This window comes from Corvus kubaryi, unplaced genomic scaffold (assembly GCF_017639235.1).
Source record: "Corvus kubaryi isolate FWS band 111438036 unplaced genomic scaffold, C.kubaryi_AGA036_p1.0 37392, whole genome shotgun sequence".
Taxonomy (NCBI): Eukaryota; Metazoa; Chordata; class Aves; order Passeriformes; family Corvidae; genus Corvus; species Corvus kubaryi.
In genome coordinates this window covers 10,361,096-10,386,067 of record NW_024581131.1, presented here as the reverse complement: position 1 = coordinate 10,386,067, position 24,972 = coordinate 10,361,096, and the positions used below count along the sequence as shown (strand labels likewise).

At 36.2% G+C, this 24,972-nt stretch overlaps 1 protein-coding gene across 10 annotated transcripts in view; it reads left to right on the top strand.

The window, feature by feature from the left end:
* LRRC4C (leucine rich repeat containing 4C) overlaps positions 1 to 24,972 on the top strand; it is a 497,660-nt gene that overhangs the window by 181,707 nt on the left and 290,981 nt on the right. The window lies entirely within an intron of this gene.

The window sequence follows — 24,972 nt, the reverse complement described above, 5'->3', positions numbered from 1 at the left end:
GTTAGAAGATGCTAAAGTATTCTCCAAATTCGGTTAAATTAATCCCTGGGGCAAATCTGCTCAAAGCAAAGGTGTGATATCAGTGACTAAGCATGGACATTAGTTAAGACTGAGTGATGCTGTACAATAGGAGGGTGGACAAAAGAAGAATACTTAACTTTGAGAAGGAGATTTTCAGTGCAAAGAGAGATGCACTTCAACAATGGCATTGTCAGGTCTGAATCCCACATTTGAATATTGTGGTCTGAAATCAAGCAAGAAATTTTTATCTCTTCTGCAAATATTAAGTAATTTCTTATAGGTTATTAATGAGTTGGAAAAAAAATTTATAATGTTTTCCTGAACAGGCATTGAACAGTTTAACACTTTCTTCTAATTTATAATCCTGATTATGTTTCTTATTATCTTTGTATAGTACACCAGTATGTTAAGAGTTACTATTCAGATCTTCCATTCCCTACTCCCCTCCCCACAAAGAGTAATCAGAACTCAAATCAGGATGCTTACTTGTTGAAGGACAAATGCATTGGGGGAAATTTCAGCTGCCAAGCAGCAGTTCTGCAAGAAGGATGTTTGATTCTAGACATGTTCAGCATCTGTGTAGCAAATGGTTTACAGTAAAGCCTACAACAAACCAAGGAAGAGATATGTTTGCATCTAAAAACTCAGCTTTTACATCAATGCTTCCTTCCTTTCATTATTGCTGTAATAATAATCATAACAGCAGCAACAATAATAACATATAATAATAGTTATGATTATATGGTTCTAGCATCTGTTTTACAAACATTGAATCACCTGTGGGAACTGCAAGGATGATAATGGATTGAATGGATCTGGATGTGCATAGTAATATGTAGCAGAGATGGAGTGCATGCAAAATAGGCACAAAAAGACACAGAAAGCTAAGGCAATTGTGCTTTACCATGTGTAGTGAGTCAGAAGAGATGTTTAATAATGAATAATATCAGAAAGAAGAATATTCACAACACAGTAAATTTTAAAAAGGCAAGCTGTAAAACAATTTGTGTGGTTAGGGTTACTGAGAAGACAGTTTGTACCTAGGGTGCCTACAGTTTAGAAAGGGAACTAAATCGATGTACCAGGTGGAAGTAATAGTTGATGGCAAACATGACACAAGATTGCATTTGCTCTGGCTGATGCTTTGGGCACTGCAAAGTATTCCAGCAAGCATAGTTAAATGGTCATGTTCAGTACTGAAAGAAATGCACTGAACCTTTTTTATAAGCATCTTTTGAACACAGAGCTCTGAGAAATTCTTTTTGTGGCTGAATTGTCCATTGTCATTAAATCTTCCAGGTGTAGAAGACTATGATTTTTTTCGAAGAGCATGTGTAGGAAAAATGATGGCATTTGAAAATGGGAACTTGGTTGCTTCTCTTCGCCAAAATACAGAGCAAGTTATTTATCTTGAGAGAATTCAACTGCTAGAAAGTGTTTAAGAAATCAGATATCCTGGAGATCATTGCTAACAAAGAATATATAATGCATCACCATAGTGGCTGACAGCCTGAAAGTGTAAGATAATTAAAAATGCTTCTCAAATTACAGGTTTTGTTATAAATGGCAGAGTTAGCAGGAAGATTAATTGCTCTTAGCAGCTGCCAAATTTTTATCCATTTTTGAAGGAAGAACAGAAGTATTTCCACTCTTATACATTACTATGACTGTTGAGAATGTTTTTGCCATTCTCTGAACCTGAGAAAATGGACACACAGTGTATACATGATTTTCAAATGCAATAGTAAGCCATAGATGCAACTTTCTAAGTTATATGTTTGCTATGAACATTTGAAGTTTCATTCTGATATTAGAAAAAACCACTCCAATTAATAACTGAAGTCTTTAAAAAAGGCATCCTTTTCTATTATTGCAATTGAAACATATAGTGCATGATATATTTTTTTTTTTGCTTGAAATAATTTCTTTTCCAAACTTTCCTTGGGTTAGAATAAGTAAAAAAAGAAATTCCCTCTGCGCCCCTCCTCATTCAAATAATCCCCAGTCACTGCTGTATCTGTTAGGTCAACAGAATCCCAACAGGGTGTTTTCCTTGTATTTTTCAATGTATAGAATGACAGAGGGTAGAGTGTGGTCTCTATATTTTGATTCAGGAAAAGCTCAATCTCTGACAAGTGATGTGTTAATGGAAGTGAATGCTTGAGAGTTTGGGTTTTTTGGTCCCTCCCCCTTCAATGATCTTTTAATTCTTTTCCTTCTTCATTCCAAATATTAGCTAAGGCTATTTGGTAATTTCACCACTAACAGAGAACAGTACTACATCTCTCAAATATTTTGTAAGAGCATTTAGTTCTCCATTCATTGTTGCAGACAAGAAGTAACAATGAGACTGGTCTCACTGGAGGCACACTGATCTTTTAAAAAAGATTTTTTAGGGCCATGAGTGAGTTTTCATCACACTGTTTTTGCTGTTCTGTGCTGTGGCAAATTGGCGCTTTGAGGCAGCAGAAGCGGACTAAAACATCCATAAAACTGGTGGCGTTAGCTGGTCCGACAGTATAATTCATCTACAACAGAGAAGCGTCAGAGTATGCAATTGTTTGTTCTAGATCTGGTCAGGATAATAATCTAACATCTCTAACTTAAAAAAGCTTCTTAATGATCAGCACTTCCATTGCTACATTCCATTCTGTATACAAAATAAACCAGGTGAATAAGACATCAACAAGCTTGTCCTTAGTATGCAGAGATAGATGCAATACTGTGAAGTGACAGGTGCTCGATTGAGCAAGCAGCGCAAAGGAGCTGGAGCTGCTCCTGCATATGGAGCTGTCTGCTAACTGTCCGGAAGTAGAGCCCTCTGTTTATGAGACTGCCTTCCCTTGAGGTTTTTTCTAATTTTAACAGGAGCTGCTCAGATGAGGCTGACAGAACTCAGCTATAGATACAACAGCAAGACAGATAGCATGCAATCAGAGAGTAACACTTAGGGAGAACCTGTGGTGTCCTCATGCCAGCATAACGACCTTGTGTTTATTAAAATAAATATCCTCGAGCAAGACAGTGCCAAGGAGTTCAATAACAGAAACATTTTCCTGTCCTCCTGCTGCTGAGTGAATGGAGTCTGAAGGTGCTACCTCTAATTGAGAGCATTCTGCTTGCTCATAACAGTTAAGGCTAATTTATTTGTTCATGACAAATAACTGCATGCAGAGTACATGGGAAAGGGGTGGTGTAAGGCAAAATTGAGTTAAATTTTCCAGCTGTGTTGAGGAAAGATAGCAGATTCCCTGCACTATTCTTGTAAGTGATGCTGATGATGGTAAAAATAAGGCAATAAAAATGTATGAAGGCTGTTGCAAGCATTTTTCTGATTTACGGGTGGGTTCATTTTTCCAGTGACACTTTTATATGGCATCTTCAAATGTCTGTGGATCTGATAGGAATATGTGCCATGCAAACTTGACTTACTGGGTGAGACCCAAACTTTCAAAATAGGAAGCTAAACTGGTCACCAGCAGTCTTCTTTCCTTGCTATTACCTCTATCCAGATACACCTGGGCCTGGGCCAACTGCTCTAATTGACTGTGTTTTGAGACAAAGACTGGAATTGGGTGATCTTCAGAGGTCACTTCCAGCTTCAACTATTCTGTCATTCTGTGAAATTGTCTGCTGATAGATCCTCTGTTGTCAACTGACATGTCCTCAAAATACCCCCACAAGATGGAAAATTCTAGGGTTATAGAACTGACAGAATAGCTCAAGGTGATGCAGTCATCTTTGCCACATAGGATACCATCAAGTATGCTTATGTCATTCCTGATACTTCTTTTTCAGGAGGATTTGATTTCATGGACAGTAGCTGTGGAGATTATTTGGTGCAGCTGCTACTTAGTGTATGGCCAGATAAGATCAGGTAGCTGAGAACTTTGCTCACCCAGGTTTTTAGTATTTCCAAAGATGGACATACACATCTTTCTGAGAAGCCAGCTGAATATTTGACAATCTTCATGGTGATTTTTGTTCTTATTTGCATTTAAGCAGATTACCCTTGTTGCAGTTTGTGTTAATCTCCTTTCATGTGTCACAGTCACTGTTGAGGAGGGTCTTATACTCACTCTCTATTCTTGACAGCTTCCCATTAGACATTACAGTAAGATGGCCCATGAACTTTCTCTTCTGAATACTAACCAGCCTTATTTTTCAGTCCTCCTTATCCATCATGTTCACCAGGCTCTAACTCACGCTGGCTGCAGTTCCGTACATCAACATGTCTTGTAATCTGTGTTTTATACAAGAAGTACCCATGGACAGCAGTTGAGTCTCACAAGTGCTGTAGAGGGAAATAATAATTTTCCTCAATCTGCTGGCTGTCACTTTGCTGATGTAGCCCTGTGTGCAGCTGGCGTGGGTTACTCCATCCCAGCGGCAGGACTTTGCAGTTGCCCTTGTCAGACTTCATTAGGTCTCTGTCAGCCCATGTCTGTGGAAGGCCAAAGTGCCTCTGAAGGGATTGTTTGCAGGGACAGAGGCATCACAATTTCCATATTATGTTTTATTGTATTATCTTCCACATGGATAGGTTGGTTTTTTTCCTTAGGACTAACTTGGTTCTTCCTTTTGATGCAGTTTAAATCTGTTACTCTTGGTCATGTAATCCCTAGGCATGGAAAATGAATTCATGCTATCCTCTTTGCAGCAGCTCTTTAGGTATTTGGAAACTTATCATAACCTTCTATTACCCCTTCATAATTTTCTCTCCTCCTCCTTTTTCACAGCTCTTAATCTCTTTGTAATTTTTCTTGTTTCCTCTGGACTATCTGCAGTTGACCCTAATCTTCATTGAAATGTCTGAAATTTGACATGATAGTCTGTGTAAGTCTTTATCCTTGATAAGTATGGTAGAGGATAATTTCCAGCGTTTTCAAGGCTGTGTGTTAGCAGGTACATCCCAAATACAATTTACTGCTTTTACAACAGCATAAAATTAGGTTTAGCTCCTGAATCGTAAAAGCCTCCAAATCCTTTTCTGTGAAGCCATTTTTCCACACTTCCACAATATTTTTGTAGGAGGGTGATGACCCTAGATTCAAAATATTGTCCATATTTAAGGATAATTTTGCTTGGTTCAATTTTTTAAATCACAGTTACACATTGTCAAGATGACAACCAGTTGGAAGCCTAGAATTTAAAGTTATGTTTTATCTTTCAGGATCCTCATCATTAATGAAAACATTGAGTGGGCTTGAATCAAGAGGAATCTTCAAAAGATGTATTTGTTTCATTTGACAAAATGGCATTGATAATACTTTTTGAGAATTTTCTCTGAGCCACTTTGCCTCTGTGATAATCTGTTTTCCTCTACGTTGTGCATTTCCTCCTGTTTATATCGAATGGGGCAGTGTCAAAACCTTGAATTCATGTGCTAGTATAGGAAACCTTCATAAAGACTTTTATGTTGTTGTAGAAAGAAATTGTTAGTGGTTACTCATTTGGTTGTTTTGATGGCATTTTTTTTCTCCCAGTATTTTCCCGAGAACTTAAATTTAGTTAAAACCCTCGAAACTCGCCAGCTGTGTTTTGTTCCCAAGGGTTGAAAGTTTCTGTCCTCTGGTTCCACCTCTGTGCTGTGTAGAAATACTGTCATAAAATAACATGCCAAGTGTCAGAAAATTGTCATAGGACACTGTATATGCTGCTGAGCAGTCTACTTCATACAATATTTTTTTGCAATAGACAGCTATTTAGTTAAATTTCTTAATTATCACGATGACAAATTCTTTCTGTTTACCTAATTTTCATATTTATATGATGTGACTAGGTCCTGCTATAGATGTGTACCCATTTACAATACTTAGATTATCATGTGGTCAGTTTAGATGCTTGTCATGCATATTCAGGGACTCTCTTTTGTTCCTTGCTGTGGTTCTTCTACTTCATAAATTTTTAGGGTTAACCATAATTTTTCTGCCCCTCTATGAGTTTCTATTACTGTCTCCCCTCAGTCATGAAGAGACCTGTAATTCTGTAAGCAAAATACTTTTTAATCTCTCGGGGCTGTATTATGTTGCCATGAAATACATCCTGTGGTCAAAAGATGAGCCTTTCTGGACCTTCCTCTGCCCAAGCACACATTGTCTTTGCATCTGCTTTCTCCGTGAGCCATGTACATTTGCCTGAAAGTACTGAAAACCCAAAATCTGATTATATCAACCCTTAAACCACTTTATATATATGTTCTTTATAGACATATTTTGTTTTCTTAGAGAAGTCTCAGGCAATAACAGTATCTGCATGTTTTTTTTAATATTCACCAAAACAAGTCAATAGCTTTAGAGGAAATTTTTCAGATACAGCTTCTAAATGACACAGCATCTCCCAGAACTTCATGTAGTTGTATTAGGGATGCTTTAAGACTTGAAATGCCCTAATTTCAAAAGAAACTGGAAAGCAAATTTCAATCTGATTGCTTTTCCACCCCAGATTCTATATGGCTCCATATTGACTGTGGATACCTGCCAAGATAATTTTGATTAGGTCATCTCATCAATAAGCAATGTCCTTCCAGGAAACCACTTTAATTCAATTAATGTGGCAAGTCAAGCTAAGTCAGACTTGAAATTCAGTAGATATTTGTATTGCAGAGACATTTGTTAATTGAATACAGTTTTACATAAGGGACCTCGTCAGATAAAAGCCTTAAAGGAGGAAACAGAAGCATCCAATTGTAATCAAGACATCAATGTACATTCTGTGAAGGTAGAGGTAATTAACACTACATGTGTCAGATACTCCATAGGAAATTAAAAAAAATTTACCAGAGAGATACAGGGGGGAGGTGGAGGAAAGCAGTCAAGTGAATTGCATTTAAGTGGAACCTCATAGGTGAATATAAACCCCAAACAGCAAAGATAATTGAAGAGAAGAAAGACTCATACCTTTGAAAAATAGGATCAAAATAAAACTCCGTTTAGATAAAACGTACACTCTGTGAATGATTACATGTAGTAATTGCTGAGGAAATACTAGAATTTAATGCAAGTCACCTAATAACAGTATTTGTGAGACTGTCTCTACTTAGTGTATGGCCAGTCTTCCACTCTTCATATTTAACATATTGAAAACAGGCAGGCAACAACATTGTGCTTAATCACAATTTTACTCTAATAGCAAACTTCTGTCATGACATTTTTAAGTCTGCCAAATTTAAACAAAAAGATAATAGTGAAGATAATAATGTACATCATGTACTTTTGTTAATTGACAGTATAAGTAGAGTTAGAAGATCCCTGGTAGAAACCGGCACAAAGTGCTGCAGTGAATAGTTAAACGAGTTTTGTATGTTCCAGCATTAGATGAAGCAGAAAATATAAAGCATGTTAATGTCTGAACTCTTGATTTTAGCTAGAAATATATGAGTAGTTAAAAGTATTTTGCCTCATGTTTTACTTCGTGGGATCTTGTGCTGGTTTCTCAGGAGCATTTAAATACCCTCTATCCCAAAAATAATGTTGAGTTAGAAGGCAAACATCAAGCAAGATCGTAAAGGGTGATACTGTTTTTCTGTACATCAATGGAACTGCTCCATACATTACTGTCCAAACTGGCTGTCCTGATATGCAAATGTAAATTGCTGAGATGAATTCAGAGAAGACATTAAAGAAAGGCCTGTAATCTGGGAACCATTACTGCTGAAAGACTTGAGAAATTCAGTCTGCTAAATTTATCAAAGTGTTGATTGAGAGATGATCTTGTAATAGCTTTCAATTATGTTCTTAAGGAAGAGATTCCACATAGATTGTTCTTTATCAAAGTTGCAAATGTGGCCTCACTGTTCGTATATGAAACAAAATGAGGCTAGAAACAAAAACCGGAAAAACCATGTAATATAACACAGCACAATAGAACATCTTTCTTTACTAGTGCTGTTCACTCCAAGGTCTTAAGACTTTGCATGGAAGACCCACTGATTCCAGTCTCCCAGTTACGACAATTATTATGTTTTGAGGATATCAATAACCTTACTGAATGTAAAGTAGTGCTTTCAAGATGACAACTCTCTCTAATCCTTTTCAGAACCTGCTTTGTTAGCCTTACTGTTTCTATACATCTTCAACTGAAGATGCAGCTCTTTGAAACATAGAGCATTAAATCAGTAACAGACGTTTGCTAAAATGAAATTGGAGTCTAGTAATACTGTGGGATTTATAGCCAATAACAACAGGCAGGTGCTCAGACAGATTTATTGATGTGTTATAATGATGTGAAGTGAAGAAACTGCAGCAGGAGGGCAAGTACCTTCTTTTTCTGTTTACTTAATGCAGTTTTATAAGGAAAACACCACCTTTCTGAATTTGAGTGGTTTTATTGACTCTGTTGCTACGTGAATGAGGTCTGAATTGCAGCCACCAAACTAATTTGTTTTGTCAGATTTGAAGCTCCAGCCTTTTTAACAAATAAAAACCCCAAAAATTGGATGGGGATATGCTGGCAATCTTACTGCTCTGTTCAGCCATTACTGCTGTGAGAAGGTGAAAATGCAAATATCCAGGGGGGTGGCTGGTTTGGCTTGATGACATTTAGAAGCATGGTGCATGCAGCCAATACAAGACATGATCATGTTGTATTTTGTGAATCCTACATGGTAGTGGAAAAAATAGTTGTTTGTCATCATTACTTGTCCACCTTACCAATGGCAGAGCTGTCATCCAGACTGATTACCACAACACAACAGAAACTGCAGCACAAATGCCAAACTAATTTCAGTAGCTAGAACAGAATAGTAACTTTGTTTAGGCAGTTTAGTGACTGATTTAGTCAAGCTAGCACTAAGTGTAGGGAAATAAAGATTTTCTTACTAGAATTTTTTGTAGTTGTTTGTTTTACCGTGTTGAGGCCAATTTTTGTCTAAATATATTATTGATTTTTTTTTTTTTTTGAAAACAGTGTTTAACAAAAGCAGTTATAGTCAATTTTAAGCATATTTTTAAAAATGTATTCTTAATTCAAAAATAGGTATTTGAATCTGATTCAAACAAGCTGTTACAGGGTTTTTTTGTCTGGAAAGAGAAACAATAGAGATGACCTGTGATGTAACTAAGGTGGTTTCTGAGCTTGGTCCTGTATTTCTGCATGTGAATTCTAATAGCCCCTCGATACTTAGGCCCATTTTATCACTGAAATCTTATTTAATTTGCAGTTATAAAGCACCATGGACACAGTTTCAAAAATGGAATGAGACTCGGGCCTTGAAATATATTGTTTTAATGTCATATCATATTTAGTAAGCCTGTGAAAGTAATGAGAATATTATTGTGGACTAAAGCTGTGCTTATGCCTCAGGTTCATGGATTTTATGGAAGAATAACCTCATCCTAGATCTTGTAAGATTTCCATACCTATGCTGCATAACTTCCAGGTAGACATGTTCTTAGCTGCTAATTTGCAATGCAGATGAAAGAGTGCTTCAGTAGCAAGATTTCAGTCCTTGCCAGCAGCTTAAATTTTCATTTAAGACAATGTTTAATAAGTATTCAGGAGATAATATAGCAGAACTCATTAAGAGAAGACATCAGTGTAATATGCAGGATATTCTAATTATTACCACAAACTACAAAGTTTAAAAAAAAAGTGTTTTCAGAAATTTTTTAAATCAACTGAAGTAGGACTACTACTAGTTGGGAAGATTCCAACTTCACAGAGGTAAGCTAGGCTTGAAAGAATTGGTAGAATCTACTACAAATGATTATTCATGTTAATATGAAAGTGAAAGAGACTTCCTAGGAAAAAAAATCATGTCTTGTAGCTGTAAGCTGAAGGGGGGGCGCTTGCACCTAGAGAAAACTAACAGGTCTTTAAGGCTGAAATAGAATGTGATCTCACACACACATTAAGCATGGGTAATGCAGTTGTTACTGGATAAAGTTTTAGAGCAGAACCCACTATTTAAGAGAGAAGAAAAAAACCCTGTAAGTAGTGAATCTGTCTCCAAAAACTAAAGAATCCTTCATCCTAGCTTAAAATCTGCCTACTTCTGAAAGGGGACATGGAAATCTCTCAGATTGCTTCAGCTAAACCATTAAGAGAATGGATTTTTATAACTTATAATACTCATGTATTAATATAATGTACTTAATATGGAATTTTTCCATATGTATAAAGCATTATAGGCTAGTTGAAGTTGAAAGGGACCACTGCTAGGCAAGCCTCCTGCTCAAAGCCAGGACAGCTTGGGCACAGATTAGGTTGGTCATGACCTTACCCAGAGGAGTCTTGAAAACCTCCAGGGACACCAAGACAGGAGTTTCTGTGGGCAGCCTCATTTGAAGCTTGATTTTTCTCATGACAGAGAAGCCAGAACCTGTCTTGTTTCAACTTGTGCATTCTTTCTTGACTTTCTCCCTTACACCACTGTGAAGATATCCTCCTGTAGAAACTGTCCCTGCCACCTCCCAGCCCCCCAAGTTATTTGTTCTGAACAATCCCGGCTCCCTCACTTTCTCCTCACAGGACAAGTGAATCTGACCCTGACCATTTCAGTGGCCCTTCATTGGACTTGCTTCTGCTTATTCTTGTCTTTTTTTGTATTGATAAAGAAAAGAATGTGGGTTTTTTTCAGTAATTAAAAGCTAAAAATCAGCTTTTGTGTAAAAGTCCTCTTTTAACTATATTTTGAGTTTTGTCTCCCAATTCTTTGGGAATACACTGCTTCTCAGTAGAGTTATAAGGCTTCCTGCCAGACTTGGCAGTTTGCCTCTTCTCAGATTTAATGGGAGATATCAGAATGGAATATAAAAAGGGGCAACAGAGAAAAACTTCACCCTTCTCTCCACTGGAAATCCCAATATGGGCTACTTTGTTTTTCCTTAGGGTAAGGAAATTTTTCTTTAGAGACTATTTGGATCACAATTTTTATTTACTCGAGACTGCAGAAACACATCCTTCTGTGATCCAATCAGCTACTGTGGTTTGCCCTGTGAAAGCTTAAAACTTTCTTAGTTTCATGCAAATTTATTTTTATGTGATTACAGCCCTTTTTTTCCCCCTTCTTTATGGCAAGTTGTTGATGCACAGGAGAGGAAGCCTGATTGTCCAGTCTGAATGCTTAAAGCCTGTTAATTGTATGGTATGACAAAATAACGTAAAAAATACGTACTTATTACCATAGCAACAATAAAACTCTTCCTCCAACAGCTTTGATGATAAACGTCTATCTTCTCCTCCTAAACTGCTAAGAAATTAAGAATATTTGTGGGATATTCTACATTGAACTGAAAAGTTCATTGGTTTATTAAACTGAGACCTCTACCCCTGAGAAATCATCGTATTCATGCAAGGATATCGCGAAACTCTACTTAGTCTTTACTGGAAGTTTATCATAATTGAATTTAATTAACAATGTTTTATACATAAAAACATGATGGAAATCTGAACTGTGCATTGTAGTCTGCTGTATTTTTTGTCCCTGTTCTGTTCCAGAAAACATAGTATGGACAAGTTTTTCCAAAGCTGAGCTAAAGTCACCATTGGTATGGTGTTACTTAGCTTCCCACTGAGGGATGCCAGTTGTCAAAGTGACCAACACATTATTCAAAAGCAGACAGTACTGCTTTTGAATTTGGTCTTTTATGCTTTTGTCCTCATAGCTGATTTTTTTGCCAGTTTGTACTATCTATTTCAAGTTTGCTCCACTATAGTGTGAAATATGTTGTGGGGTGGGTAATGATAAAGTGGTGCATTCTTTTAGATAAAATTCTTTTAGCTGCTGTGACTTCAGGGAGAGAGTTTGATTGCCCCCTCCTTAAAGATGTTCACATCCAGCCACCTACTTCAATACTTCCAGCACATCTGATGATAGTCTTAGCAATAGGTATTTTGAGTTCAGCAGGCTGCTGCATTGCTTTATAGAGTCTTCAGGAGAAGGATTTAATTTTATTCCTGTCTTGCATGTAATTCATGTAATACAAAGTGCCTTATAGTCAGTCAAACTGAGACAATATAAATTGAACAACTCACAAAGGAAGGTGTTTGTTTTGGTTTTTGTTTTTTTCCTTCCCAAATCAAACCTTTCTCTTTGTCCATGCATTCCCTTGGCAGAGCAATTTTCTCTTGAAATACAAAGTGACATTCAAATAAAATTGAGTCAATTTTGTTAATTTTTTTTCTAGAAAAATAGTTTTAGAAGCATCAAAATGAAGTTTCTGTTTATTTTTCTTTTTCCCTGTTTTAAATTTAATAATACTTATATGACTTCAGGATATTTTGCATTAAAAGCCACTGAAGTTCCTAATTCCCTTGAGTGCTTAAAAAAAAAAAAAGGTAAATCTTTCTAGTGTTGTCTTTAACTTTTGATGACAGAGAATTACTGTGCATGGTGAATACATACTACAGCCAAGAAGAAAGCATTTTGAAATATCAGACTTGCACCTTAATTATCGTGCACTGTGATGTGCCACAGTATTTCACCTTTAAACAGTTTCTGTATTTAAAAATCCAGTCTTAGAGCAGAATTTACTGATAATTTTCCTGTATTGGTATTTAATTGCTAATGGTATACTCCTGAATACTGTTTCTGTTCCACTTTCAGTAGGCTGACATTGTGATATCTACCTCAAATCTTAACTGTAGTTTTCTACCCTCATTCAAGGAAATTGGCTGTGCTTGAGTGATAACCTCTGCTAGAGTTTATTTCCTCCCTCCATACCTTGGGGTATGACTTGGGGTTATATAACCATGTTCATGTTAGTGAAAAAACTCAGCCTTTCTTAAAGCTGCACAGAAAAATGTCTAATAAAGGAATTTTTTTTCTTCCTATAACTGCATTGTTGTAATTACCTAGCAGGTGGAAAAGACACAGAGTGGATCTGCTGAGCTGCTTATATCAAGTGAGTGAAAATGCAGTTCAGTGGCACAACTGTAGTTTTTAAATGTGTACCTCTGTGTTGAAAAATGACTGTGTTACTGTGTTCCACAGACACAGAATACACAGGGTGCTGTTTTCTTCCACTACTTCTTTCTTTAACTGCTTTTTCTCCCCTACTCAGAAACTGTCATACATTTTCAACAGCTTCTGCTCTGTAATTTCATGAGCAATTTTTACTTAACTTCTAAGGTTTAAACAAAATAAAATTATTTATCTATGCTAATTATAGGAAAATAAGTAGAAACTTTTCCTCTGCATATTTATTGCCTCGAATTGTATAGTTTGGACCTCTGGTGTGGAATGAAAAACACGGGTTTCGACAGTAGAGATTTAGCATTTAGTGTACAACATTGAGGTGACATAATCACTCTTCAGTATATAAGAGATAAAACAACTTTCAGCACCTTTCAATCTTTCTTGGATTAAGCTTCTTTTTGCATTGTCTTTGACAAACTCCACATTCCAGATTACTTAGATTTTTTTCCCTCTGTTTTTGTATTAAGATTTTGTTTACAGCAGTGACTGTCTGCTCTTCTTTGCCGACCCAAGAGCAAACTGATCCTCATCCAGACACTCCCCTCTCTGGCTCTCTGTATGCCAGATACCATGTCTTTGTTGTTCAGGACATCTTTAAAGAATCAAAATTTACCAGCATCCTGGAAGTATTTTCTCTCCTGCTTCTCATGCTATGCCTTTTTTCCCCCTTTTCACTTTCAGAGAAGCCCTCATCTTTTTTCCCTTCTTAAAATCCTTTTTATGGATTCCCTTAGAGATGTGGCATGTTCAGAAATGTTCTTAATAATATATCCTGTTCCCATACCACTATATTAATTCTAAATCATATGCATTTTGGGGGGCATTCTTTCAAATTCTCTGACAAAATAGTTTTGACAGGAGCTAAAATGGTATAGTCAGAGCTATTTCTGGTCCAATTAATCTTTACATTAGAAGGTGTTTCACAGAGTGCTGCAGAAGTGAAAATTCATCTTTCTGAAAATTGCCAATTTCCATCAACATTGTAGCTGGCTAAGAAACTGTTTCTAGGACATATAAAATTAAACTGAAAGAATCTTTTTTCCTGACCTTCAAACAGGCTAGCTTCCAGTAAAAATGTAGTTGATGTATTTTGTAGAAATAAATTAAAAAATGATAAATTTAGGTAGACTCAAGAACAATCTTAGCAATGGTGAGAGTTATTAGGTTACAGGACACTGAAATTTCTCATAACTTTCATATTTGTCCTAACACTGCACTGGTCAATAGACAAGAAAATATATTCTTAGAGACAACATTGACCAAAAATAAAATAGAAGCACAGAGGTTGAATTAATCTGTTGACCTTGTGTATCTATGTCCTAATCTTCTGTAATGAATTGCCTGTTGCTGCATTTCTCATGCCAGCAGTGTAAGCCATCTTATATGTGGGGTCTCTGAATACTGGAAAAGTTCAGTCAATTTGCTGGAGTAATAACCTCCCCACTGTGCCATCCAGCTGCGCTGCAGCATGTAAATCATCCCTCCCAAAATTAAACATCTCCATTTCCTGCTCCTGTGCCCAGTTGTGTTGACTAAAGAGATTGTGGAATATTTTTGCTTGTAGGTGTTTTTGTTTTGATTTTGCTTAAGGAGTTTATTATGATTATTTAAATTGAAATCCTGGTAAATGAGGTATTTTGATATAAAATTCCAGTTGTTTTTCATATTTATCTAGAAAATCACAGAAACTTTTTATTTTGACTAATGCATATTTATGATGCCCCAAATTGATTCTTCAGAATATTGCCTGGTCATTTATTTGGTACAGAATCCATCAGAAGTTTGAAAGTGGTCAGGTAAAGGTTCTCAAAACTAACATTCAAGAAAGGCTGTTAATGATGTGCTCTTTCCCAGAGATCTTAGCTGTCTCCCTTGCCATTAGAAATTAAATATTAGATCAGTCTTGAAACATGAAGTTTTTGGTCTTTTATTACATTCTTTGATACTTGCCACAAGCTTCTATTATAACTTTACAAAGACCTATTTTTAGAAATGTCTGGTCTCTCTTTATATCGTGATTCTTAGTGCAAGAAAATAAACACATTTCTACTGAAAGTGTGGGCACATTATTTGGCTCTTATTTGCTTCCAAAGCATCTAGTGGCCATCTTCCACTGGCTGTTGTGGAGAGTTTTCTTCTCAATGTTTTATGCTTTCAATTGCTGAAATAAGTCATGTGCCAGGCAGGAGGAGAAAAGGAAGTTATGCTCCTCTGATCACTGCTATATTTAAATGCCTGCTCAATGTAGTCTTTGGTAGTTTGACTAAGCATTCATCAGTTTTCTGTGTGCTTGCCTGAAGCTGCAAATTCTATGTTTTTAGGAAGGAGCTTTTTACATACTTTGCTGTTTTCAGGTGTGAGTACGCAGGTATAAAAGTTATATTTTCTGTATTTGCAGGAATAAATGAGATCCTGAACTTTTTCATTTTCCTTCAAAAGAAATACATTCTGTTACAAAGTATTCTTAGCAAAAGCCTGACTATGAAGGCACCCTGTGATGTACTCAGACCAGATGACTCCAATATGGTCTTCTGCCCTAAAATTTAGAGTAACTTGAGAATTTAGAAATTAAAAACACTGGAAAGTTGAGGTAGTTGTTATGCAATGTATTTTCTCTGTGTGACTTGTATATTCTGTCTATAATCTAAAAAAAAAAAAAAAAGTAAACATATAAACGTGGATTTAGGAAACCAACAGAATGAGACGGCAGTAAAACATATGCAAAGCTGGAATCAAACATAAATAGGGAGAATTTAGCAAAAGACTAGCCTTCCCAAACCAGAGACTCAGGATCTTGGCTGGGTTTGCATCTATACTCCAGCAAATCTGTAAGAACAGCACTGATGACAGCCTGATGGGGCAAGTGTGCAGCGGTCATGTTTGGGACCACACAGCACCTATGAGCCATGCACATCTTGCTGTCTCTTCTCAGTACCCAAAACTCTCAGACTTCATACTGGAAGAGAGAGTGCTTTTGTAGTGATCAGGGAGAGACGATGGTAGAGCATTGATCTTCCGGGTAAGCTTTTAAAAGACTAGCTCCAAGGATGAGGTAGGAAAGGAAAGTGTTGGGATTGACCATGTTGTACATACCAACTGCTTACGGCACATTTGGAGCTCTAGTGTGCATGGCAATTTAGTCACAAATGTGTTTAAAGCCTTTGTGCTGTGCCATGGTACCTGACCTTTGAATTAGGATGCTCCTGATCAAGGTCTTCTTGCTGACTACTGCTACTCAAGGAGTTTGACTGAGCATGGCTTAGGAAATCACAGTTTTCTTTTGTGGGTTGCTACTGTTAGGAATACAGGTTAGTCACTGTAAAAACGTTCCTAAGAATAGACAATTCCTACCCTTGCAGTGCTGGCACTGAGAATTACCAACATACTGTAACCTTAAAGCTGTGCAGAATTTAAAACATTTGTCTGAGTCCTCATGGTACAATTATTGCATTGTTAGTAGATTCATGGCCTGACATTTGCTACTGTCATCATAACAACCATGGTTGTAAGAAAGTAATATTCAAACCTGAATTGGTTCAATGTCTGACTCCTGAGAAAACGCAACTGACACTAATTTACAGTCTCCAAATATGCTGGAAATTCCCATTATTTTCACTCGTTTTGCTCCAGTCTTTCCCCTTGAGGAAGTAAGAAGAAAAAGAAATAGGGTAGAGAAATTGATATATGTTGGGGAGATACAATTATTTCCTAAAAGTATTCTTAATGCTTCTCTCATCTTTCAGGTGTTCAGTATAGAGTGCTATGGGTATGGGGAGATCGGAGCTCTGTTTCACGGCTTTATTTTTTCCTTTAATTTTCAGCATGTCAAACTTACTTAATTTTCGGGGTTCCCCTCATCACCCACCATAAGAAACTAATCATCAACACTAATAACCATAAAAGCTTCTGATTTAAGCGTTTCTTTAATTTTAAACCAATTATTAAAAAAAATACTTGTTCATTTCTATTTTCCTGCCTTAAGTGATCAGCATTATTTGAGTCCTTCATTTGAGTTGTTATTTCATTTCATGATCATCATCATTATAATTCTGGAATCTATATTGCACTTTCCCCTTTCAAAATATGCCTATTAGATGTATTTTAAAAGTATCTTATTTGTCTGAAAGCTTGTCTCAGCTCCTTCAAAGGACAGAGGAAAATAAAATATAAGTGAGTCTTAGGTATTGATGTGAAATAGTTTTCTGGGTCTGTGTTTCTGTCACTTCAAGGTCTCATCTTGAGATGGATGTTGCCTGGGAACTGAGAACCAGGAGAAAGGTGCTCCCTTACTCATGACACAGTCTTTTTATCTCTCACCCTTACCTTCAGGTGTTCTCTTTGTCTAAGGAAGCTGGCTTGAAAAGTCATAATCCCAGTTGTGAGACCAGAGTTAATAAATATTTTCATAAGAATGTTTAAGCAGAAAAGAGAAAGGTGGCCAGTATTTGTCGATATTAGCAAAGGAGAACAAATATATGAAGTAATGGTCATTAAATTACTTTGACACAATAAGTTGCTTCTTAGAAAGTGTAAATGCAGAAAAGAATGGAATATTTCTCTAAGTAAATCTTGCTCTAAGGGCCTACACTTCTCTGCAACAAGAGCAACCTGCTTCAAATAGAATGAGATTTCAAACCTGAGAGAATGCTATTTTATATAGAATTCTCTATAATTTTACATAGATATATTCCTAAAACTACTTTAATGTCATCTTAAGTGGAAGGGGGAATGGACTATGTTATTCAGCATGGGATCATGACTCAGAAAAGATAATACAAAAAGAGAATGGCCATGATGCCTTAGTAGCAGAGCAAGAGAGAAGGGTGGGAGCACTTCTAAGTGAATCTGAGATTTGCAAAAAGACTGTTTGATGTGCAAGGATTATGGACAGAAATCAGAACAAAAAGCAAGGTGTCTTCTTGACATATTAGCTGCATTCTATAAAAATGATGATTTTAATTGATGTTCTCCTAGTGTATTGCTAGCCAATTCCCTTCATAACTAGTAGATCTCTCCAGGGTATATACTGGAATCACTTCCCTTATTGTTTTACTAAATTCACCTCACACATCTGTCTCCATTCCCCTCTGATCGCTAGCCTTATACAACCTGAAGTTCACCTTCAGAGTCCTTTGCAATTCTTAACTTCCTTTTTGTTTCCGTGCTGAGGTCTTTTAGGTCTTACCCTCTGAAGCTTTTGTACCCATTTTGGATGGAATAGCATTAATTTTCTTCAGAGTAGCTTGTGTGGATTTGTGCAGAAAACAGTGTTGGTAACACCACGACGGATGTTTTTGTTATTGCTGAGCAGTGCTTACACAAAATCAAAACTTGCTCTTCATCCCCTGCTGCCCCACCAGTGAATAGGCTGGGGCTGCACAAGGAGTTGGGAGGGGACACAGCCAGGACAGCTGAGGCCAACCATCCAAAGGGATATTACAGATCATAATGTGTCATGCTCAGCAATGAAAACTGTGAAGGGGAGAAAATCTGCAGGGACTGCCCTTGCTTGGGGACTGGCTGAACACTGGTCAGTTGGTGGTGAGCAATGAGTTTTGTTGGATTTTTTAATTACTTGTTCTTGAGTTTGTTTTATTTATTTTTTGTAGGGGGTAGAAAAAGCATCTACCTTTTTATTTTTTGTCTTATTAAACTATTTCAATACGTGAGTTTTCACAGTTTTAGCATTGAAATTCTTTCTCACGCAGCAGGGAGAAAAGTAAGCAGGCAGTTGTGTGTGTTTAGCTGCTTACTGAGTTTAAAAAGTGATATTCATTCAATTCTACACCTAATTTCCTTCCTTCATTTTTTCACTTTCAGCTCCATACTTCTCTCCTGCTTCTTTCAGCACTTGGAATGACCTCTATCTTGCATTAAGTTTCCTTTCTTCTGGTTATCTTCCAAGCTTTCCTTGCAGACTCTTTTTCAGAGACTTACAGTGTGGGTTGCTCTCCAGCTGTTGCAACTTCAGTTAGCAATAAACTGATTCTTGTTTAAACTCTAAATTAAAAGATGATGACAAAAGTATGGTAATAAGTGTTATTTTATTTGTTTTGTTTGTTTGGCTGTTGGACTGGATTAGTCAGGATTCTGCTACAAGGTTTTATGCAGTGTTTTGTAATGAACAGTGTAGTTTTCTGAAACTACAGATTAATAATTAGCTCTTTAAATATGTAAGCCAAAAAATGTGAACTCATTTTTGATTGCTAAGTTGATAATCTCCTAATGATAGTATTATTAATACGAATTTATTTCATATTCTTAACAGTTCATCTATAGACAATTCACAACTACTTTCAAGCTTATAGCTAACACTTGTTAAATTTTGGTTAGTTTCAATTATCTCTGTAGTTTTATTTTTCTATTGAAAGGTTATACAACTAGTCAATGCCACTGAAGATTTTGAACTTTGTATTATTGGAGGTGTGTTGATGTCACTTAACTTCTTTATATTTTCCATGTGATTTTCAATTTACGTCACTACATATTCTAATATTTGCTTTTGGATTTATTCATAGTGACTAGTTTCTTTCCTGATAATATTGATTTAAAACCCCCTCAAAAATAAGGTATAATTTGGCCAATACCAATTTAAATAAAAGGACTAAGGGAATATTTAAATGAAGGCAAATCAACATCTGAAAATAAATATGACAATCTTCAGAAAGCATTTATTCTCATATGTAACCCTTCTCTGCTTTGGGAAGCCACCTAGGATTCCTGTTTCAGTACAACAGTGTGCTTTTCCTCTGGTTCTTTTTATATAACTGATACAGAAATCTCTTATGCCTATTCATAAGACCATTTATATTCTGAACAGAACATGAAGATTTTAATTCTGTTTAAAAGCAGTGACTATAAGCAACATTTCAATTATATCTTAGGATAAATTTTGACTTTAGCAAACGTTTATGTTCCATTATGAAAAAAATTGTCATATGTACAGGCAGGGACATGAGTATAAATAAGTCAAATGGTTGTAAATATTGTATAATAGAACATAATCACTGTTTGCTAATTGTTTTCATGAATGTTATAGCCTTTTAGATATTATATTGAGAAGCATCTGTGTTAGCAACTGGAAGGAACTTTTGAAAATATTCTGTATTTTTCTTAACCATGTGTTTAACAATAGTCACATGGGAACCACCACCCCATGAGGTCTGGTAAGAAATCAGTGTTATGACCTGCTGTCTCTCTTATGATTTCTGTTTTTATTATGACTGATAGTTTGTTATTACTTTATTGCAGTTCCTGCATTATGTTTCTGTTTTTCTAAATACTCCATCAAATCTACATGAATGGCATTGGGTTCCCATGGCATTGTCTGGACTGCTTTTAGGTTGCCCACTGTTTTGATGATGTTTGTGGCTTCATGGAAGCATTTTGATTTTAAGCAGACAATCCATGTTTGAACACCTGTTGGAAAAGAGGCACTTTGCCACATTCACAAAATGCTAAGAAATTGCCAATAAGTGGATTACATGTTTATAAACACAATAAAGAAGGTTAAGTAACATCTTACATTTTAATTATGAGACAGTCTCAGAATTCAAATGTAACATGAATTGTTTTCTCAGTTCTGTTTTAACTGATATGGTCCCTTCTCTACTTGCTTTTGAGCATGTAAAAATACAGCAACCAGACTGACTTTATCTTCTTTACGTGCAGAGCTTCAAGTTCAGGCCTGAAAGCATGTAAATCCTGTTTAAACTTATGTATGCTCTGACCTTATCCTTTCTGAGTTGTCTACCTCTTTTCCATCAGTAATCTCAAGAAACTTTTACTTCCCCCTCACTACATTTGAAGATGAAGTAACATGGCAAAGTTCACAAGGAAGATACAGAAAATGAAGTGAGTCTTGCATGTAGTAACCTGTAAATTTTGAGTGCTCCTTATCAGGACACCTTAAAATCCATTGATTTCAAACAGCTCAGTTCTGTGAGCGACCAGGATTCACAAATACCATGCCTGATTCTTTGTGGATGTTTTCCCCCCAGTAACACACGGACTACCAGAAATGAAGTAGAATTTGCTTTCTGTGAATTCTTTCTTCCTCCAGAGATTTGATCCTGCACTGTATGGGAAATACAGGAATAATTTTCAAAATAGAATTGTAAAGCATTTGGCTAAAACAGAGAAAACACTAGCTAATCTAATGCCTACAGCATATTTCTTCTTTCTTTCTGGGAGGCAATAGACTTGTTCTGGGTTCTGAAAAATTCTGCATTTTTTCATAATGTTAATAAATTGGGAAAACAGGTTGATTACAATAATGTCTTGTCTGGGCAGTACTTGGCATTGTTCAATGCATTTATTTTAGGAAGGAAAGAGGGCAGGATGTTATACTAGGAAAGAGTAAGTCTCTGTAGTGGTGTTGCAAAAGAAAAATTTCAAAGTCTTTGTAATTTAGTTGTGAGATGTAGGGCAACTGTTAAACCCCAAAGCAACATCACCTGATGTTGTGAAGGTTCCTGCAGCTGCAGAACTTCTTGCAACAAATTGAGTAATTTCTGACAAGCTCTGTATCACTCCTGGAAGCTCAAAGTAATTCACTTCCTATGAGCAGCCTTCACTGACTGTTCCTTGTGCCGCAGCTGTAAAACAAACAAACAAAGCTGTAAGGACAGAAACTTGTTGAATTGTAGGCACTACTGTACCTTAATGGCTCTGTATTGAACCAGTGCCTTAGAAAGATAGCTTGAAGCTATCACCTTTCCTTATGGATAAAGTATAAAACTAAACCCAAGCTTTCCTGTAGTAGTTACATTATCTGCTGCTTAGCTTTTGAGCAGTAGAAATGTTGACCAAAACCTGAGCTCTTACAGTTAATTCTGTGTAGCTGTATAACTTCTGAAATTTCTGTTTTATTAACACCAGCGCTGACTTGAATTGTTTTGTACTGCACTCGTGTTGGCTCTTAGACAGTTGTGTTCTGAAGTCTCGGAGGGATTTTGATTGAGTAGTTGCTTGTGACACCACTGTATTTGCATTCTAATGTTTTTAAGGGAAAGAAATAATTTGAAATGTAAGAGCAATGTTATATAAGCTTTAGGTATGCTAACCCATTTTCAAGATGAAAATTGAACCTGAAGCAAAGTCCTTAATTGGCCCTTCTGTTTACCCAACACTACTGAAATTAGACATAATTCAGTCTTTTTTTTTTTTCTTTTCAAAAAAAAAAAGTTCTGTTGTTACATTTTCTCCCCATTTTGCTCATTATAAGCACTGTTTTAGTCCTCTCTACACTATTACCTTATGCTCCTCTAAGTTAATTTAAAGAGACTGACTAGCACTGAACACATTTTGTTGTGGGCTAATTGGTTGGCCTTGCGTCAACTCTGCTGTTCTTTCCATCTTCCAGAAAACTTCATTTACTTTGCATGGTAGTGCTATGGGTTGCCTTTGTGGAAAAACCCCCCAAAAACCAAAATCAAACCAAATTAAAATGCATGGTAGGAAAGTAACACAGAGATGTAATTACATGGAGAAGAAATGTCTGTATAAGGATAAATTTGGAAAGGTTGGGTCAAAATGTGACTTATAACTACAGAAAGGGTTATAAGACTTTATAAGGGGAGGGTTTTATAAAAAACATTAGATTTAAGAAAATATTAACGGTGTTGTATGATATTATTGGGGTAGGTGAGCATATAACAAATGCCTGAAAAGAAGATGAGTTATTCCGTGAATCTTCACAAGAAAGTAATTACAAGCCTATTTTTAATAATAAATTAAAATACATATAAATTAAAATACAAATAAATTAAAATTGAAACCACATTAACACAGATGAATATAAGTTGTTTATTTATTGTATCCTGATATCCTGGAAGTAGTTAAGTAACTGGAAACTGTTAGTGTGGGAGAACTTGCAGGACAGACAGCTTGAAAAGGGTCAGCATTGCACCTAGCTGAGGCTTATAGAGGACTATATAGTAAGTACATTTAATACATTATCCTGCTGCTGAAGTGGCAAGTTAAAATAAACAAAAGTACAAATGCAATCGAAATGTTTGTATGACATAGTAATATTTCCACTTCACTTAACTGTGGATGGGGTATTTTGTTTGCATCTGGAGAAGATTTGATAAATTCAAAAATTCTGATAGTAGGAAAAAAAAGCTGATGAAATTCCCAAAGGTTTGTAGCGTGGGTTTTTACACTGAAGACTGAGATCAGTTGTTTTCATTCTCACTGCAGGTGAGACAAGGAGTTGTGTTTTTTATTTCCTAGTTTTAAACACAGGGAATATGATATTAAGAATAACAGAACAATGGAAAAATACTGTCACAAATGTTTTTTGCTAATAGTTTCTCTAAATAACTAAAGGGCAAGTAGGCAGAAGTCTGTCTGAAGATCCTTGATTCTATTTCTGTAAAATAGTGTGTGTGCTAGCCGATTAGTTGAATTCTTCTGAAGTGCTGCATTTGGAAGATATTAATAAATAAAAGTAAGTGACACTACTCTGGGGATGTGGATGTTGAAAACATCTTACACATTTTGCTGTCTTTAAACTTGCCATGTGTAATCATTATCGTTCTCTTAGCTACAGCTTTTCAAGCTCGAGACCCTCTGCGGTCTAGACAACACTAATTATAACAGCCTTGACTAAAGTTTGTGTAAAATTTTGTAATTACATCAAAATTACATCATGCTGATTAAATGCGTTTTCATATTTAGATTATCTCACCTTAATTTACTTTCTTCTCTTATTACTTTTCCTCCCTTAATCTCATAATGCTAAACTTTCAGTAGTACTTATTAAAATATAAAATGTTTGTACATGAGAAGATAATTGGTTTCAGCTCTTTATGTTTAGTAGTGACACTTTTGGTCACTATGTGATAATGGGCTGTGAGACAAAATATTTTGAAGGACTTCATAGTCCTAATTTTACATAAAACCATTATACTCTTCTTCCCTGAACTCGTTTCTGTGATGTGCCATATGGATATCTTCTTAAACGTCAGTAAATGGACTTTTCCCCCCAGATTTTATATTTCTCTGGTTTCATTTTATTTTTTCTTACTCAAATTTGCAATATTTTTACTCTAATGATCTTTGCTTCCATACCCTGTGTATTCACAATAAGCGGATGATACCAGGGACTAGATATTTCCATGTAGTCACTGCAAGCCCTAAACCCACCTATACGCTTAGGTGGCAGTCTTAATATTATGTGGCCATGTATGTGAGTGGGAAACAAACTTCACTGTTATCCAAGGCACAGAGGCTGCATTGAACTGCTGCATTCTTAGGCAGGAATCAGTTGTCTTTTAACTGCTCCTGTGGAGACACTTCTATGAGAGTCAGAGCAGGTGAGCTGCATACGAATGAATCCTTGGAAATTTTTTCTTGTAAGAGACATAGTTTGGTGAGGGAAAGGCTGCAGATACTTAACTTAGAAATGTAAAGATCATTTTACCATGTTTTATGCATTTTTCTACTCTCTGTGAACACATATAACTTTTGAACAACTGGAAGGCATCGAACCAGGCAAGAGGTTATTGGGAATTAAAGAACCATAGAATAGGTTGAGTTGGAAGGACCCTTTTAAAGGTCATCTGGTTCAACCACTCTGCTTTGGGCAGGGACACCTTCCACTTAATCAAGTTGCTTGTATCCAGTCTGTATTTCTTTATGGCTAGATAAATGCAGGATGTCAGAATCACAGTTCCACGAAAGGCTGACAAAACTGGAAAGGTGTATCATGCTACCAGCACTCATTCCATGAGCACCTGCATGCCATCACTTGTTTCTTTGTAAGAATTCGATGAAGCTTTAGATGATGAGTGGACTTATTAGGCATAACCTAACATATTGTCTCACTGCAGCTCACCCTCAGTTATATTTTCTCTCAGTCTTGAAAGGTTAAACATTACTAAAAGCTTCTAAGTAATTTTTTTCTCAGTGCTTAGCTTCCTCGTCTGTAGGATGGCTGAAAACTGGTTCACAGGGGTCACAAACAGTAAGGAAAAAAAGGTTTAAATAATTTAGCTAACAATTTAAAAAAAATATTTAGGCATCTG